General features: G+C 42.0%; 1 long non-coding RNA gene across 5 annotated transcripts in view; it reads left to right on the forward strand.

The window, feature by feature from the left end:
* Window positions 1-14364, forward strand: part of LOC131893758 (uncharacterized) — a 99860-nt gene that overhangs the window by 40326 nt on the left and 45170 nt on the right. For 3 of the 5 annotated variants that reach the window (XR_009374746.1, XR_009374742.1, XR_009374745.1), the window contains 3 exons: window positions 5829-5894; window positions 7051-7124; window positions 8070-8186. This is a non-coding gene — a long non-coding RNA (uncharacterized LOC131893758). The remainder of the gene's footprint in view (window positions 1-5828; window positions 5895-7050; window positions 7125-8069; window positions 8187-14364) is intronic. The other 2 variants (XR_009374744.1, XR_009374743.1) reach the window with 1 other exon arrangement.

Genomic DNA, 14364 nt, shown 5'->3' on the forward strand with positions numbered 1-14364 from the left:
TCAGCAAATGGTTCCATGTCACTCCCTGCATCACAATATGGGAGCCACCGAGCTTTGGCGGCAGCTAATCCTCTGAGCCCGTTAATAAGCTTAGGAGCACGTTCATTGAAGGCTGACGCGTTAGGCACAAACAGGGAGAAAATATCTACTGGGGGAAGCTGAATTGGTTTTAATCATCTGCTAATCACCAGTAATGAGACCTACTCTGGGGAAGAAAAGAAAAACAGATAGTCGGAGGGAGGTTTTGTTCTTCACAGCAGAGTAACACGGAATGAGAGGGCAGCTGGTATTAGGAGAGAAAGGATAGAAAGAAAGAAGGGATTTGGCCAGAGCAGATGAAGCGTCCTCTGCGGCACTCTGTTTTGTTATCTGAGTGTTTCTTTCATTCATCTCTGAAACTTCAGATCTCTCAGGCTCCCTGACAGCCCACCTCCAAGATATTGCTTCTGGAAGAAAGGAACTTCCTTCCCCTGTCATCTTGCCTTCGCCTCTGCTCCTCTGCATGCAAGCAGAGCACTTTACCAAGTATCTTCGCTTGAGGGGAGAAGAAAGGAGAATGGCAGGAAGGCCTGTTGACTGGAACAAAAATGAAAAGCTGTGGGCTGGGCGGTGCAGAAAGCTGGGATAAGGGCATTGTGTTCCCTTGTCATGAGAGGTGAGGCCTGACAAGGGGATCCAGAGGGACAGAATCAGTTGCGAAATGGTTGGTCCAAACCAAATCAGACAGTCTATTCATGTCCTGAGCTTTGTGTCTTCAGAAATGCAGGCACACTGTTGACTTGACCACCATTTTGAATACCATCACTTCACAGACTTTTCCTTCAAAATTCAAACCATGAGATGGATAGTAATATGACTGTGTTTATCAGGCAGACTAAGAGTACTGTTCTACACAGTACCCCTGATCTTCGTGAGGGGAAGTCAATACTTGGCTTACGTACAATCATCTCTAGAGCAATCTATTTGTATACAAGTGACTGAACCAGTACCAGTAGCTTTGGTATTCACTGTTGACCTTTCTTTCTCCAAACCATATGTGTGCTGTGCCAGTTCAAATCCAAAGCATAGCAGCCGTGATCTGCACCACCATCATCTCCATCTTCAACTCAAGGATCCATCACAGCTCTTAGTCACTATCTTATCAAATCTTAGCATCTTGTCTCTGTTTCTAATTCTGTCAAACTTTGTCTTAATGGCTTCCATCCCACTGTCTATATCTGCCCATGTACCTTCTACTGCCAACAGGCAGTTCCATTATCCCCAGAATGAGTTGGCTTTTTTCCCCACAGTTGTTAAGAGTACTTTGCTTTCTCAGTATATCCTATCTTCAGTGTTTTTGAATTGTGTCCATGTGTAATGGGGCAAGAAAAGTTCCTCTGGTCTAAAAGACTCCTCCATGACTTTGGGGTCTGATGGCAATTATTTTCAGCTATCCTGTACTACTAATCATATTGTCTAGTGTTGGTCCTCCAAAGCCAGCCAGGGTCAGGGATATTCTTCTTTGCACCTGCCCACTGTCTACCACACAACCCTCCCCAAAGTAAATTCTGCATTGCTGAACTAAATTGAATTTTAAAATATTTCATGATAACCATCAAGCCAAGATTTCAGAATTTTGATGTTAGAAAAGACAGTTGACATCTGTAATCCCACTGGGGAAGAAGCGCTAAAAGGGTCAACGTAAGTCCCAGGCTAGTTAGAACCCAGTGAGATATTGTCTCCAAAACATCATCTCATAAATGTATCCTTACATAATGAAGGCTAGTGGAAGCAGCAACCCAAACTCATACACTTTCATATTTTAATCATCTATATGCATTATCCTAACTATAGGCAGCATGTTGGGTTAAAGAACATCAGAGTAGAACTATGATGTATTATTTTGAGAAAGTAGAAATTGCAGAGCGGTTGGCAAGCATTTCCAGATCATCTGAGCCACTGTTCCATAAACCTCTTACATAGTTCCATCACAAGCAGAAGCCCACCTAGCTAAGGGACTGTGAGATGCCACACTCAATGCCTGGAAGAGTTTATCATCATGAACAGAAAGAAAACCTTTCGAAGGAGTGGTAGCAAGATAGTCCAGAGGTCCTGAATAAAAGACATTCATGTTGACTAAGGAACCTTTTGACAAACTAGCTGGAAGAGAGGGACACTCATAAACCTCCATCACGGGATCAAGAGAGCAATTTTCAGAGTGGGAAGCCTGAGAAAGCCAAATACTGGAAAGACAGATAACGCCATGGGGAATGGGGGAACGAAGGAGATCAGTGTGCTTCTTGGGGACCTGATGGATAGTCAGGTTTGGGGAGAGGTATGTCTCAGGCCACAATCACAACATAGGAAGTATGCATTACACAAAATTCTAAGTTTGAACTCTGTCTTGCTTTTGAGCAAATAGGGTGAGGAAAAGATTTAAAAGCAAGTATGCCTTCTATTTGGGTTGTCCCACAATTAATAATTCTGGGACCTAAGAACCGAAAACCCATTTGGCATGATTGACTTCAAAAAGCCAGCCCTGCATGAAAGCTGCAATTTTTAAAGGGTGGGTACTTCTCTGAAGCAAGGTGAGCTCTCCAGGCTTTGGCAGTTGTTTCCCTTCATCATCACCATAAGTGTCCAACACTAAGGACAATAGAGAAGGACATGTGCTAAGTCATGCTAGAGGAACTTGGCATCCTGTATTAACATAGAACTTTTCAAAGGGCGTAGGTGCCTACTGTCTCAGAATTAACAAAATAAGGAAGAGATGGGGCGGCCCTAGTACTCTATATCCACTCCTAGTCAGAGACACACATACGATTTGAACCCAGTTCTTGGTCTATTATCCACATCCCTCTAATCAACAAACCTGCATCTACTCTGCAACTAAAAATTGGGTTATATAGAAACCCGTGGTTTATAATACCCAGTTTCTGTTGTAAAAAGAGTTACAGGTTATTTATAAAACTGAGAATTTAAAATTCTTTGTAGGTGATCAGCATGTCAACATTGTGAGAAAACATATTGGTCAGATCACATATTCTAAAACTCAGCTTATTTTCATTAGCAATACAGATTGTGAAGACAAGACCTCAGAGCTCACATGTCTTTCATCAGCTCAATCACTTAGCAAACTTAGAAACTGAATTCAAAGACATGAAGTGACTTCAAAAAAAAAAAAAAACCCACTAGCTATGTGTACTTGTGTGTGAATATGTACATGATAGGGTGATGAAGTGACTTCAGAATCATACATCAAACATTTGGAAGACCAAGATCTCCTTAGCATGGCTACACCATACCTGCATAGAAACAAGCAGCCGAGCACAACAGAAGAATCTGAACAGATCCTATCTCTACTGGATGATATAAAGAGACTTGGATGAGAAACATAGGCCTATTTACTGCACTTTGAAAATATGTATTTATTTATTCATTCATTACACTAGTAGGGATTTAAATATAGGACTTCATGAATGACAAAAAAGCACTCTGTCCCCGGGTAATATCTCCAATCTTCTTCTTACATTTTTCATGTGGAGTCGGGGTCTCATTAAGTTGTCCAGGCAGATCCTGAGCATGCTATTCTGTGTCAGCCTCTGAGTGGGTGGGATTGCAGTCCTGTGCCACTAAGCCCTGCCTGAGTTTCCTCTCACATCTATCCTATGTTTCCTATGTGTCTATTAAATGTCTCAAGCCTCAGTTTCCAATTATTAGAAAGTTTTTGTGGGGCTGTGATGTAACCCTATAAAGAAAGTCCCAATAGTAATCGTTGGTTGGGGCAGGTGATCAGAAAAACTGCTAATACCTGAGCTGAGCTTACATGGGTTTAAAACTGAGCCAAGAATAAGAACAGAGAAACTTTGTGTAAAGTCCTTGAGGGAGTCTGCAGAGCAGGACCCGAAGGGAGCTGTCAGGAGCAAATGCAGGGTGAAGGGCTATCTTTTCAGGACAAAAATGTAAGTTGGGACTTGATTTCACAAGCTTTGAGGTATCTGTGGTGTATTCAAACTGGAGACACATTACTTTTAGGTCCTCACTTAGAAACAACTCCCTGGTAACATTGTCAACAGTGAAACTGAGGGAGACAGTGCCAAAGATGAAGCCATGTTTGGACGGCTGATGAAAACCTCCAGCGTGGCAATGTCTATGGAAATGGAGGGATATTGGCATAACCAAGCACAATTAGTGAATATGAGTCTTACAAGTTCTGCTGACTGGTGAATGTGAATGACTCTGAGTAATCATTCTGATGAAAATGGTGGGATAGATAATAATGATGCTTCTTCTATAGCTAAAGGTAAGCGGGGTTTCATATTAGTTTATTTTCCATTGATGTCACAAAATACCCCAGATGTAGTACTTTATAAAGTAAGAGAGTCTCTGATCTCATGGTTTCAGGAACAGAATATCTTAAATCAAGTATTCTCACTTGTGCAGCCTCTGATGGCTACATAATATCAATACCTCACATCCCAGAGGATAGCATCAGTGTTGGAGTACACGTGAGAGAGGCAGATCACTTAATGAGACAGTAACCAAATGGTAAGCAGGGTCAGGTTTGCTCTTTTTGTACCAATCCAGTCTGAAAGGAACTAATTTACCCCCCAAAACAAGCATGAATTCCTTCCCAGAGCTAATGTTCCCATTGACTTAGTTACTTTGCATGAAGCCTCCCTTCTCCAGGCTCCAGGCTCCACCACCTTTCTATCCCATCAAGCTGGAGATCAAATTGCAGCCTGAACAATGCATAATTAAGAAGTAAACATCCTGTGGAGTGAATGCTACACTCTTGAAGAAATGGGCTATGAGTTACTGAAAAATATGGGCTTTGGTCTTGGCCCTCACATATTCCAAATGTTTTAGTTTGCTTTCTGTTGCTGTGATAAAACACTGACCAAAATCAATTCAGTGATGAAAGGGTTTATTTCACCATAGATTTCCAGGTAATAGACAATTACTGAAGGAAGTCAGGATTAAGGCAGGAATCTGGAACACACACTTCAAAGGAACAATGCTTACTAGCTCGATCCCAGGCTTGGGTTCAGCTACTTGAGTAGGGATGGCACCACCCACAGTGGGTTGAGCACTCCTACATCAATTAGCAATCAAAAAAATGCTCTACAGACATGCCCAAGGGCTAATCTGATGGTAGCAATTCCTCAATCAAGGTTTCTTCTTCCCAAGTAAGTCAAATTGCAAACCAAGACTAGTTTCATACCAGATATGTGTGGAAATAATGATATAAAGCAGTTAGGCAGACTTTGGACCATATAGAGTATGAAAACAGTAATATTGGCCATGAAGCTGGTAAGCTTATTATAGTCATGGACACTCAGAGAAGCCTTCTGAAGGAGGAAGCACTGAGTAGGTTGTGATACATCTAGCACACAGACAGTAATGAAAAAAAAAAATAGATCATGGACCACGTAGAAAATGAGGTATGGAAACTGAGGCACGCACCCCTTTGGAGGACAAAGCTGTATGACAGATGGCCGGAGGGAGACAACTAGATCCTGAGAAAAGACAGAAGAAAGGTAAGAGGAAAATTAGTTACTGAGTGAAAGCTAGTAGACAGCAGTTATCTCCTGAGAGTGTATCCTCAACAAAGCCAGAGTGTTATCATTATCTCCCTACCCTCCAACCAAGGCAAAATGCCTAGGCTAGTTTTAGTAAAGAAGATAATCTAACTAGGTGGACTAACCTTGAATATTGTCTTGAGTTCATTATGGACCACTTTAGGGCCTCCACATATGCTCAGTGTTCTGTTCTAAATGCAACTGTATCCATAAAATACAACTCTTGTTCACAGATTCTAAAAGTTTTCCATTATGCTTTTGTCCCAGAATTTCTGAGATCCTCCCATCACCAAATATTGGCAGGTGTGACTTGGAGAGGTTATATACAGCTGTGTGAGTATGTGAATACACACGTATTTGTTAGACTGGAATAGAAACTTATAGAAAAAGAATTATTTTCATATTGTTAAATGGGGAGAAATAAAAATAGTACTAATGTTTTATGTGACTGATTAATGACCACCAGGCTTTATGTCTAATATGTAAATATAGTCTAATCTTAGGAAAGGTCCCAGTATAACTGTACTGAAAAAGTGACATCACCTTTAAGAGGTGGGATCAACTGGGGAATTGATGCAGGAATTGATAATGGTCTGACAAAGTGAGCAAAGTCTTGCAGGAGCAGATGAGTTCCTATTAAAGCAGCTGGCTATAAAGGCATGACTGGCTCATTCTTGTTCTCTCGGTTTATCTTTTACCTTGTCTTGGTCCTCTCTTATACCTTACCTGATAGCTACCCCCATCTGAATCCCAGGTCCTGTATTTGCCTCAGAAGAAAGGAAATCTGGTAGACCATCACTGCTCATCTGTGCTGTAACTCAGAAATGGCACACAACATTCCCATCCCCCAACCCCAACCCTCCCAAACCAAATACAGCTGGAAAAAAGGGAGACTACATGAATACTAGGTGAAAATAAATATCCTTGCTAAGCCTACAAAATGTCATGAGGTGTTCAACTGGGACTGCCATCTCCATGTATCTGAAACTTAAATTAGGACATTTGATGCAATCTCCCTGTCATCTGTGTCTTTTAAAACTACACATTCGTTTGCTTCTCAGTTCACAGTGAAAGACTTCTAGAACATACACAGATGAATTGGCTTCCTTTGTCAAGCTTAGAAAAAAAAAATAATGACTTGCTGCAGAGACTTCCTCTAGCTCTGACCTGTTTGGTGACCAACGTCCAAGATTCACCTCCCTCCCTCTTTTCTCTTCATTTCCCCCTTTCCTCACTCCCTGTTAGTGCACATGCCTCTACATTGTGTATGTCTGTCTGTCAGGCTGAGCAGCACACTTTGACAGATTAAAAGGCTAAGGTCAAACCAACAAGTCCCTGAGGAAATGGTGCTAATTATCGTCATGTGTTTTTAAATACTTGGCTGTTCAAAGACTTTAACAAGGAATAGAATTCATCTTTATCTCCCAAGGGCTATTTTAGTATTCTATTAAAAAGCAATTCCCTTAGCTTTCTATACTTTGTGTTGTAGGACAACAATGAACTGGTCCAGGGAGTCAAAAAAGATCATCTCCACTTCTGATGAGTTTCTTTCTATAGTGACAGGTAAATGGCAAGCAGAGTCTTGCAAGGATGCTCCAAAGCAGTCCAGGGAGAGTAGAATTGCTTTTGCACTCAAATCTCATGCTCAAACTTATTATCAGGATAGAGAGTGTAATGTACAATCCCATGTGTTAGTATGCACCATTTTAAGGCACAGACTGGTATATTCAGTCCCTGCTCTCGACCTTTGTGGTATGAGACAATGCGGTTGTAACATTTTCTCCATGTCTCAGTTTCTCCATCTGTTAATAGTGTTCATTGGATCACATGAGGAATGGAACTGGGATTAGAGACTTGTTGGCTACCAGTACTCCCTATCTGCATAACCCCATGTCTGTCTTACCTCAGAGGGCTTGGCTGCTTTGACGCTCAGAAGTACATGGCAAGTGTTATTCGATGTCCCAAAAATAAATAATCTAAGGATTATGCAAAGACAACATGGCCAAACCTCATCATTTACAGTCCAGAGTCCATGTACAGTGCTGCTTAGAAATATTGGCAATTTGGATCCAGCCCTCAAAGCAAGGCTGCAAACACCAGGACAGAAGTGGAGACATGCCGTCTCTGTTCACCAGTTTTCAGGATCATAGTTGAGTGGTTCATGATGCTGCCCCTCAGTTGGCTGCATGGCTTGGTGACAGCAAAAGGGCCATCACCAAGTGACCCCTAGTGGAGGAGAAGGAAGTGGGACTGGGGGGTGGGGGTGGGGGCGGAGGGGTTGGGGAAGAGAAAAAAATGGGAGTGTAGGTGGCACACAAGGCAGATGGAGGAGAGAAAGGAAGGAAAGCTAATTACTCGACATATTTTGAAAGATAAGAACAGGATAGCCGCCAAGTGAGAGGCATCTAATAGCTCAAAAAGTCTCCAGTGAAGTTGCTCGCTACAGGTGAAAGGCCAAATTACCGGATCAAGTGGCTACATTATCAAAAATTATTCTATTGATTCCAGCAAGGTGCACCTTCCCCACGATGATTACTACCATCTCAGACCTCCTTTCCTGCTGATTTGGAACAGGAGGCACGGCTTCTACATTTCAAGTTGTTCAGGATGTGTTCGGATGTGTGGGTAAGCACGGGTCTGCCTGCTGGGAGAGTCTATCAGGCTGGCTGGCAGGACAACAGGGTTCTGAGTCCTGAGGGCCAGTGTCTGTATCCCCCATTAGAAAAGTATGTGGCAGGCTATCATTTGTACCCAAAACAACCTGAGTTCTGAATGTTTCCAACAAGAGACCCTTGGACTGGGAAAACCCTCCCAGGAAGGGCTGTCGTCACACAAGCAAATTCCTAGAGTCACATGTAGCCAGCAGAATGGCAAGGCCCTTAACTTCATACCTATAGCCCCTCCCTCGTGGGCACATTTGAGCTTAAATTAAAGGGAGGGAGGGGGAAACAGAGAGAGAGAGAGAGAGAGAGAGAGAGAGCATGATAGAACAAGGGTCCACTGAATAAAAGCCTGAAGACTCTTGATACTGAATCTGCCATCCTAAGACAATAAAGACTTTTCCCTACACATGCCAAAGTGATACCCTTTTAGTTTTCCAGCTAGATAGCTCCCCTGGAGTGATGATGTCTTGGGTGTCAGAACCCAAAGGACATCTCCCTCTCGCAATGGATACACGGTGTGTAACAAATTCACTGTATACTTGCTCTAGTCAGAGCAGCAAAGCCTGCCTGCCTATTTCCTGGCTCCCATCCTTGGATTCACAGTTGGTTAATGTAAAACCAGGCTGACACAGAACGTCTTGCAGTTTATGTTTGAACCAGAGCCAAGAGAAAGCACATTTCTGGTGTTGGTGAACTTCCACCCCCCCATGAGCCTGGAGAGCGCTATTGTGTCCCTGAATAAAAGCACCCAGGCAGGATGGTGGGTTGAACTTTAAGCCAATTATCCCTGCCTTTGCCCTGCATCAGCCCCCCTACTTCCTGGGACTCCTCGAGCTGATGCAGAACATATTCAAATCTTCCCCTAGAAGGTTTCGTCTAGGTTGCTTCTCCAGTACTGTTTGAACATTAAATATGCAAATAATCATCATTACACTTCCAACAATTACACATGTTTGCGAGCACCGTGTCAAGAGCTGGCAGCAGAGCAATCATTTGTAAAGACAAATATTCCATTCCAAGAGATGTCACGCTGCTCGGAAGATCCTTTTTTGTATTAGTAGCCACACTGCTGCTCCGTAAAGTGTGCAAATGAACGTGACAGCGCTGCCAATAGCTGCCGGGCCCTTCCCCTCTGCAGAGCGGGTGCCAATCACCCGTCCCAAGCAGCCGAGGAGGCCTGGCCTCACAGCCCACAGACTGAACATGTCGCCCACTCGCAAAGCGGGCGCTCCCAGGGCCGCTTCTCTGCTGCCATCGCTCCTCTCCCGGGGGGGCACGGCGCTTCAGAATACTTTAATTCCTGATTTCTGAGTGTATTATCATGTGTGTGTAACAGATGAATTATCATTGGTAGCTCAAAGGTGATGTAAAAAACTGCTTGAAACCTCAGGCTGGAGTCACAGCGGGAGGCCGTCCTCTCCTACGCAGTTTATATCTTTTCTTTTACTTCCGTGCCCACCCGCGCTCTGCCTTTCCCCTCTCAGCCTCCTCACATAGTTATGGATAATTGTCACCTTATTTACTTTTATCGCATCCAAAGTGCGGCTTAGCAGGGCCTGGACTTGAGTCTCACTAATCTTGCCTTCTCCCGAAGTAGGAAAATCCCAAGTCTTGCAGGGCCCAATTGATAACCCTTGTGCTTCTTTTCCATGAAAGACGGATGACTCTGGCAAGCTTGGGAGACTACAGATAATGGGATTGACTTGGTACTTAAATCTCAGTGAACCAGGACAGCATAAGTAATTAGTGAGTTGGATCCATCCCGGGGTGCTAATGATGGCTAAGTCTGCCCCCACGCCATTCTGCAAACGGCAAGAGGCACATCCATCTCAGGCAGATAAAAACCAAGGGGACGCTTGCTCACAGACACCATTTATTCCTTCTTTAGTGCACAATTTATCCTAGAAAGGGGGAAAAAAATCTAATTTTCCTCAAGTGATACCCAGAAGACCAAGTGACCACACTCCCACCAGAGTTCATTTTGATCACAATGCTGCTGCTGTTTTTAATTAAGAAAGGCTAATTAAGAGAAGATCTGCATTTATCTTCTTATCTGTTGTCAGCACAGACTCCCAGACGTTACTTATATTTGTTTACAATCTGGTAACTGGCTTTCTCTTCCTGAACCAGTGAAGTCTCAGTTTATATTAAAGTTCATGTTTTCTAATGGTTTGGATTGTGTTGTTAAGAATTATGAAACTAGCCACTAAGATAACTTTGGGGTATCAGAACTGAGTTTACCCACATACAAACAAGTTCCTGAAGCACTAAGCTATGCCATGCCTTTTTATGATTTTCTTCAATTAATCCAGTGCAAGGTTTTTGTGTGCAGACTAGCCTTCCTGATCATTTTTCTCTTTACCCAGAGTGATGGCACTTTATCAGGATAATTTAGATAAATGTCTTTCCGTGGAGTTCACTTATCCTTCCAGCAAACATGATCGACGCAGAGCCATGCAAGGCAAATGACACTGTGTTTTGTTGGCACATTTGTTCTATCAGTGGAGGAGCTTCTCAGGGTAGCCTACCTCCTTTTTGCTGTTGTTGTTGTTGTTTGGTCTGCTCAACATTCACAATCATTGAAAAGAAAATGTTCCGGAAACACACTTTGGTCAAGATGACCAAGGAGTCCAAAGGCGAAAAGCGGAAGCACAGAGCTGTTGAATCCCAACTATGAAGTTAGCGAGGATGGAAGGCAAGAGATTAGAAACTCTTACACAGACTTGTCAGAAATACCAGGTGTGGGTCCCCTTTGCCTGGTGGGTAAAGAGTGGAAGGCAAAACTAACCTTGCTCAGTTGTGCCCACCAATCCTATAACAATCGCCTTTCTCCCCATCACATCCAAGAGTAAGTTGAGCCTGAATAACTAACTGCTTAGTGTGAAGCTCCTTCATAGCCTGTTCCTCTTTCTACTCCATCCACCAAGGAAATTCTTTTTTGTTTTACTATGATGTTTTTAAACTGATTCTTAGTATTTAACTTCTTGGATACTCCACTTCTGTGTACACACAGGGAACCCACATATGCCAGCTTATAGGTCACATCAGGGACAAGATTCCCAAATCATTCCTATGATGTAGTAGCTGCCCAGGCAAGCATTCCATTTCTCTTCACAAACTGTGACTGATTATGAGGATTTTAAACTTCCTTGGGATCAAAGAACCAGGGTCTGAGTGAGAAGGGGATGGTGGTTGACAAAGCTTGTCCTTTCTGGTTCCCATGAACCCCTGATTGGAAGTTTTTCCTTGATACAGATTTCTCTAACCTTCAGTTAGACAAAAACTAGACTTTTATGTTTAGATTGTGCCGGCTCATATTCATATGCCTGGTTCATGGGTGTCTATCTTCCTTGAGCAAAGCTTATGTTGATTGTGTGAGTGTGTTCAGACACAATCTCATGGACACAAGTACTCGTGTATGAGAGTCACATGAGTATTGCTTGAAGCAGGTTTTATCAACCAACATACAGTGTTATTCTAAAAGTATTTTGATTTTTCTCAATCATTTCTATTTCTACAATGGAATAATAATGCAGACTGGTTTCTTAAAAACATCTTCCCCAATAACATCCCTATCTATGTGTACTGATTGTACTACAAACAAATTTAAAGCATGTATTTTATGATTACTTTCGGAAGGACTAGTGGTATGCTAAAAATGTTATTTTTAAATTTTAAAAATGGTATCAAGGGAAAAGAGAATGCAAACTGAGAAAAATTGCATTTATCTCTTGGAGAAAGTGACACTACCATCGGATATTTTAGAGGATAATTTACATGTCCAAATTAGCTAAGAAAATGCTTTCTATAAAAAAATTTTTTTTAAAGTTGTGCTATATTAAAAGCAAATCTATATGGACTTGGGTCCCTTAACAAATGGGATGTGTTCTAGGGAATGTGCTAATGGCCCTTCTCATCCTTGTGTGAGCATTATGCACTTATAAACTACAATTAATCTGTGGGACAAATTTAATGGGACGACTGTGGTATAAGCTCATCTCTAATCCAAGGAAACATTGTCATGTGGCATATGAATTAAGCATGATTGTGAAGTGTGTGTTGGCAGTTGATCACCAGGTTCTGCATCCTAGCCTCATCACTCATTAGCTGTGTGCTCCTGGGCAAGTCCCATTACCTGTCTGTCACTGAATTTCTCCTGTAAAACTGTACAATGAGGATAATAGTAACACTAAACCCACTGATCTTTTTAGCACATATTCCTAATAGTCAGGGAAAACAATTGAAGAGTTTTAAAGAAAACCATATCTTACAAAGATACATTTAATTTTTTTCTATGCAGACAAGATTGTATGTTTCTACGAGGTTAGCGTTTCCTGGGGTATTTAGTTTGCTGAATAGAAGAGTCATACAGATTATATTCCTGCAACATTAATGCTGGTGTTCTTCAAACAAATGCTCCTAGGTCAGATTCCCAAAGGCCTAGCAGAGGCTGGCGGACTCTGGGTTTTCTGAATTTCTAGTGCAATGCTTTGGTCAGGTACTGTCAGTGTAGCCCAGACTGCCATAAAATTAGCTTTTAAAAAAAAAAAAAGTGCCGGGCGGTGGTGGTGCATGCCTTTAATCCCAGCACTCTGGAGGCAGAGGCAGGTGGATCTCTGTGAGTTCAAGGCCAGCCTGGGCTACAAAGTGAGTTCCAGGAAAGGCGCAAAGCTACACAGAGAAACCTAGTCTCAAAAAAACAAAAACAAAAACAAACAAAAAAAAAAAAAAACAAAAAAAAAAAGTACAAGGCTGAGCCTAGAAAATAGAACTTCCTCTTTACATGGTTTTTACTAGACTGGAATTATCAGGTCCTGGATGTAGATGTACATTTGGGAAAGGAATTTAAGTTTCCTTACCATTAACTTCTAATAGTCAGAGATCAGTGTGGAGACGGATATTTGTGTCTTAGATATAAATTCTTGTTGTTCCCCACTAGTAATTAGTGGCTACTAAAAATGTTTTCCATTTGTCTTAATCAATTAATATATAGATAGTCATCTAATTGTAAATATTTTGATATTCAAAGATAAGGTATTTTCCTGATTTAAAAAAAAAAGGTATCTTTTGGCACCTTATGCCACTCGGCCATCCTGACACCCTGATTATCTTTTAGTATAATAATTTCCTTACTGCAAATATTATTTTCTTACTTTACTGTACCTCACAGAGGGGGCTTGGACTTCCATGGTTGTAGCGTGGCAGTGATAGTATTGTTCGTTGAACTTTCCCAGCCATGAGGAGAGAGTTGCTTTCCTTCATGAGAAAATCGAGTCTTTAAATGGGATCCGTGGCAGGTGGAATAGCCCCTCTGTAGAGTAGGGTTACATGGGCAACATAGATGAAATCTATGAGGTATTCTTCCTCTGAAAGAAGCAAAGAGAATGGGGGAGTGAGAAAATGTGAGTGAATGATTAAATGAACTTCAAGGGCATTTTCATCTGGGAGACAAGTGTGAAAGGAAGAATAATAAATGACTCCCTGCCTTCCCAGAAAACGATTGGTACCCATTGTCTGTTCTGGAAGCCATCTGATAGCTCATGCCATCTACCAATGGGCACAGAAGAGTTTGCATAAAAGAAAAGGGGTCAACTAAGTGGAGAGAAGAGGACTCAGCCAAAACAAACTGAAATGCTTCATCTCACTAAGGTTTGATTAATGGGATATTAGACACCTAAGACCGCTGAGACAAGAGCTAACTAGCCTTTAGCACACAGCGCTGTGAATCACACTTCACACATTGAGATGTGAGGTAATGAGATTCTCAAAAAAGTACCACAGTTAGAAACAACCCATTACATTCGAACACACAGTTCCCAACTCCTGCCAGTGGCTGGCACATTGTCACTAATAAAGCTGGAAAGGAAACTGTTTGCTCTCTCTCTCTCTCTCTCTCTCTCTCTCCCCCCCCCCCCCCATTTTGTTTGTTCCTGACCACTGATAGGAACCAGACATATAAAGGACAATATGTGTACTGGCAGCACACAGTTTATAACCAGGATATACTCACCCTCTAAGCCTTAACCATCCAAACTTATGGCTTAAAAATAATTCACAGGGGACAACTTTAAACTGCTCTTTGAGGCCCATTTGCTGTGGTTGTATGACAAAGGATTTTTTTTTTTAAAGAAAACTCTAAA

The sequence above is a fragment of the Peromyscus eremicus genome, chromosome 16_21 (genome assembly GCF_949786415.1).
Source record: "Peromyscus eremicus chromosome 16_21, PerEre_H2_v1, whole genome shotgun sequence".
In the NCBI taxonomy this organism is placed as follows: Eukaryota; Metazoa; Chordata; class Mammalia; order Rodentia; family Cricetidae; genus Peromyscus; species Peromyscus eremicus.